This window comes from Elephantulus edwardii, unplaced genomic scaffold (genome assembly GCF_000299155.1).
Source record: "Elephantulus edwardii isolate Elephantulus edwardi_28Jun2011 unplaced genomic scaffold, EleEdw1.0 scaffold00238, whole genome shotgun sequence".
NCBI classification, from domain to species: domain Eukaryota; kingdom Metazoa; phylum Chordata; class Mammalia; order Macroscelidea; family Macroscelididae; genus Elephantulus; species Elephantulus edwardii.
This window is the reverse complement of record NW_006399988.1, coordinates 2,594,199-2,599,883: the sequence shown is the minus strand read 5'-3', so window position 1 is coordinate 2,599,883 and position 5,685 is coordinate 2,594,199.

The window sequence follows — 5,685 nt, the reverse complement described above, 5'->3', positions numbered from 1 at the left end:
AAGTCTCTGTAAATTTTCATTGAAATTAATAATAATTTTTTTTTAAAAAAAGAGACATTTAAGAAATGGAGAGGAAGGTAGACTCAAAATCAAAGAAAGTCTGGGGAGGAGGGGAAATATCAGGCAAATGGTATCCACAAAAAAGCAGAAGTGTCAATACTAATCTTTCATAAAATAAACTTCAGAATGAAAATCACCATAAAAGATAAAGAAGGGTATTACATACTGATTAAAGGCACAATAGATCAAAAAGACATACCTTGATAAATATTTATGCACCAAATGATAGATCTGCAAAATACATAACGCAACAGTTAATAGAATTGAAGAAAGAAATGGACAGCACAACAATAATGGCAGGCGATTTCAACATACCATTATCATCAAAGGATAGATAAACTCAAAAGAAACTTAACAAAGATCGCAGAAGATCTAAATGATACAAACAGTCAACTTCACCTTGTAAATGTATTTAGGATACTGCACACTACTGCATACAACTAAAACTAAATTCAGTTCCTACTCAAGTGCACATAGTACATTCTCCAGAATCAATCACATATTAGAAAACAAAGCAAGCTTCAAAAAATTAAAAAAAATATAGTAGTAATATAAAGTATCTTCTCAGACAACAGTGCCATAAAACTAGAAATCAAGCACAGGAAGATAAAGCTTACAAAACTACCCATGTGGAAACTAAATAACTCTACTAGAACACTATTGGGTTATAAAAGAAATTAAGAATGAAATAAAAAAAGGTTCTTGAAACAAATGAAAATGAAAATAAAACATACACCTAAAGCAGTCTTCGGGGACCAGTTCACAACAATGCTGTTATTGACTGTTGTCGAGTTGCGCACAACTCATAGCAACTCCATGAACAAAAGACCAGTGGCCTTTCTATGACTATTGTTTCTCCAAGTTCATAGAGTTTCTAGAGGCATGTGATTAAGGAATTGGATACCACTCTTACTTCCCCCCTCCAAAAAAACCCCAGCCACGCAAAAAAAAACAACCCACAAAACTGGAGCTCCACCAAACACTGTCCACCATGGGCAGCCATTATTGCATTTAAGACCCCAATGGTAAAATGTTCTGCATAACAGCAAACCCAGATTACCTCAGCATAGCAAATTGACAGCAGAGTGCTGTATGACTTAGAAGAATGTTCCTACAAAATATAGTAGCAAAGGATAAAAGATAATCCCTCGGACCTAACTTATTAAAGATAAGGGCCCTCCAGAAGACTTTGTTGACTCTTAACAAGAGGCTTTAATAATAATTTAAAAAAAACAAAACCCAAACAAACCAAACCAAAAACCAAAAAACATTCCCCAATTTTCCTCAACCAAAACAAGAGAGTCCATCTTACAGAGTCCAGTTGTTTCATCCAGTTTTCAAAATGGAAATAAGGGATTTGCCTTAAATGCAAGTATCCTTCTGGAGGTCTTGTTGACTGTAAATGAGAAGCTTAAACAATGAAACAATCTACACAGATCCTCAACTAAAACAAGAGTGCCATCATACAGAGTTGAGCCAATGTAAGTCCAAAATGGAAGATAAGGGCTTTGCAATATATATTGTTGATGCTGTTGTTAAGTGCCATCTAGTACTGACCCCATAAACAAAAGACTTTAAACTTGTTCTATAACTCTTGTCCTTTCTCTAAGTTCAAAGAGTTTCCACAAGCATGTTTAGGGAGTGGATAACACTCCTGCTTCCAAGCCTGTCTTAATCTGTTAGCTAATCAGGTAATTGGAATTACTGTGATGCTGAACACTATCCCATAGTCGTGTCAAATACCATAATGGTTACCCATTATGTACAGTGTTTGCATAAACTTCCAAGTAGATTCATGTTGGGAAGCAGGAGTGGCTTCCACTTCCTAAATTAGATGCCTCTGGAAACTACAAACTCTCTTATAAATGCACAGAAATGATGTTAATTGTAGAACAGATTTCAGGTCTTTTGTGTAAAGCTTACTCTGAGTCATATTTAACTCAGCAACACTTAACTCATTGTTAAATGAGACTAGTGCTGTTATATCTGGAGGAATATTCTGCTTTGCACATAACTCTTTGTCAATATGCTGTATTAGGTAACCTTGGTTTGCTATGATGCTGAACCTTGTGCCACAGGGATATAAAATACTTTAATGATTTCCTGCTGTGGACAGTGTTTGGTGGAGTTCCCAGTTGTAAAACCAGTTGTAAAAAGGCCGCAGGCTCATGCTTCAGGTTCTCATTGGTTCCCAGTTAGAGGCTTCTAACCTGCCAAATATGACCCAGTGCCTTCCCATACCAACACAGCAATAGGCACGCACATTAAAAAGGAAAAAGAAAAAGCAATGATCTAACTCTAAACCTTCATCAAATATGAAAAGAACAACAATCTAATCCTACAGCCTCTAGAAGAAAGGAAATTATAAGAATAAGAGCTGAGATAGAAAACAGAAAAACAATTGAAATCATCAATAAGATCAAGAGTTGGTTTTTCAAAAGTGTCAATAAAATTGATAAACCATTGGCAACCTTAACAAAAGAAAATAAAAGACACAGATAACTCAATTAAGAAATGATAGTGAAACATATGAAATTAAATCACAACAGAACCATATGAAATTAAATCGATAATATTGGAAGACAATGAAAAGCTATATTCTGTTAAGTTTTAAAACCTAGACGAAATGGACAAATGCCTTGAAACTCATGTCCTACCCAAATTGACAAGGACAGATATAGAACACTTGAACAGATCTATCACAAAAGAAGAAATTGAAAAGGTAATGAAAAGACTTCCTATAAGAAAAGTCCTGGATCAGATGGCTTCTCAGATAAATTCTACCAAACATTCAGAGAAGATCAATCACCATTTCTACTTAAACTATTTTTAAAAAATAGAAAAAGAACACTCTCAGAGTCACTCTATAAAATAAGCATACTCCTAATACCCAAACCAGGAATTGATATTACCAAGAAAGAAAAAGTACAGATCAATATCTCTCATGAATATAAATATGGAAATCTTTAAACAAATCCTGGCCAACAGTATCCAAAAGGACATTAAAAAAAATTATCCTAACCAAGTGGAATTCGTAATAGATGTGCAAGGATGGTTCTACATAAGATAACCAATCAACGTAATTTACCATAATAACAAAGCAAATAACAAGAACCATATGATCTTAGCAATTGACGCATAAAAGGAATTTGACAAAATCCAACACGCCTTCCTGATTAAGACACTTGGTAAAATTGGAGTATCAGGGAATTTCCTCAACATAGGGAAAACGATGCAAAACCAAGAGCCAATATAGTTCTCAATGGATAAATACTAAAAGCATTTTCTTTGTGAACAGGAACCAAACAAAGATGCACATTGTCACCACTTCTATTCAATATGGCATTAGAAAATATTTATTAGGGCAATATGACAAGAGAAGGAAAGAAAAGGTATCCAGATCATCAAAGAGATGGTTAAAGTGTCACTATACTATCTGGTCAACTAACTGAAAGAGATCCATATTTATTCCCATTCCAAAAAAGAGTGACTCAACAGAGTATGGAAATTATCATATACTATCTCTAATATCACATGCAAGCAAAATCTTGCTAAAGATTATCCAGAAATGACTGGAACAGTACATAGACAGAGAACTACCAGTAATATAAGCTGAGTTTTGAAGGGGCTGTGTTCAATTTTCATTATTGTCAATGTCAGATGGATCTTGGCAGAGAGCAAAGAGTACCACAGGGATATCTATCTGTGTTTTGTTGACTGTGCAAAAGCATTTAACTGTGTGGATCACAACAAATTGTCATTAACCTTGAAGAGAATGGTAATCCCAGAACACTTGATGGTGCTTATGTGAAACTTATACTTGAACCAGGAAGTAGTCTTCAGAACAGCGCAGGGAAATATTGCATGGTTCAAAATGAGGAAGAGAGTGCATTAGGGATGTGTATTGTCTTCACACCTGTTCAATATCTATGGAGAACAGATCATTTGGGAGGTGGACTTTAGGAGGAGGAATGAGTCATCAGAATTGGAGGAAGACTCATCAACAACCTGCATTATGCAGATGACACAACCATGCTTGCATGCATACTCTTCCAGTTAGTTGACCAGATAGTATAGTGACACTTTAATCATCTCTTTGATGATCTGGATACCTGTGAGTCATAGGTGACTTGAGGGCACATAACAATAACAACCACATATGCAGATTATATGATAGTGTACACAGAAAACCCCAAGGACTCAACAACAACAAACAAAAACAAACCCTTTTAGAGCTAGCAAACCAATTTAGTAGAGTAGAAAGATATAAGATCAATATTCAAAAGTCACAAAGAGAACTCAAAGACGGAAGCCAAGAAAGCAATATCATTTACCATGTTGTTGTTGTTGTTTGATGCCGTTGACTACTCATAGCGACCCTATGAACGAACAGCCTGAGCACTGTTCATACATAGAGTTTCTGGAGGCAAGCCATTTCGGAAGTGGATGCCACTCCTGCTTCCAGGCTTGATTTAGTCGGGAAGCTCCAGCCATCACTGTCCACCATGGGTACCCATTCCCACAATTGGCACATCACTGTCACAGTCTTCAGCATCACAGCAAACACGATTTACCTCTGTACAGCAATGCACAGACCAGTGCTATACCACCTAGAAGAATGTTTGACAGGAAGACAATTTGAACCTGGCCGAGGGCCACAGATGAAAATCACCCACCTTCGGCTTGGTAGCATAGCTTCCTTTCCACTAGGCCAACGTAGCTCTCTCTTGGTCGTTGTCATTATTATTGTTGTTTGATGCCGTCGAGTCGTAGAGGACTCATAGCAACCCTATGAATGAACAGCCTGAGCTTCTAGGTGGTATAGCACTGATCTGTGTGTTGCTGTACAGAGGTAACTCGTGGTTGCTGTGATGCTGAAGACTGTGACAGTGATGTGCCAATCGTGGTAATGGGTACCCATAGTGGACAGTGCTGGCTGGAGCTTCCCGACTAAATCAAGCCTGGAAGCAGGAGCGGCATCCACTTCTGAAATGGCTTGCCTCCGGAAAACTCATTTACCATAGCCAACCTCAAATTGAGATACTTGGAAGTGAACCTAATTAGAGACACAAAAGACCTATACAAAGAAAACTACAAAACTTTTCTATGAGATACAGTAAAAGACCTAAATAAACGGAAAAATGTCCTCTGTTCAAGGATAGGAAGACTTAATATTGTGAAAAGGATAATCCTACCAAAAGCAATCTACATGTTCAATTCAATCCCAATCCAGATACCAAATTCATTTTTCAAGGAAATTGAAAGGGAACTTGTCAGTTTATTTGGAGAGGGAAGAAACCCCAAATATGCAATGCATTTCTGAAAAACCAAAATGAAGGGGTGGGGAGCATAGCATAGCACTCTCTGACCTCAAAACCTACAGTATAGTAATCAGAACAGCATGGTACTGGTGTAATGACAAGCACATAGACCAATAGAACAGAATTGAGAACCCAGAAATGGACCCAGCTATCTATGGTCAACAAATAGTCTACAAGGAAATAAAACCTTTCAAATGGGAAAATGCCAACTCTTCAAAAAAATGCTGCTGGCACAACTAAACTGCTAACTTCAGAAAGCTGAAATAGGATCCACATCTCACACCATCCACAAAATTTAACTCAA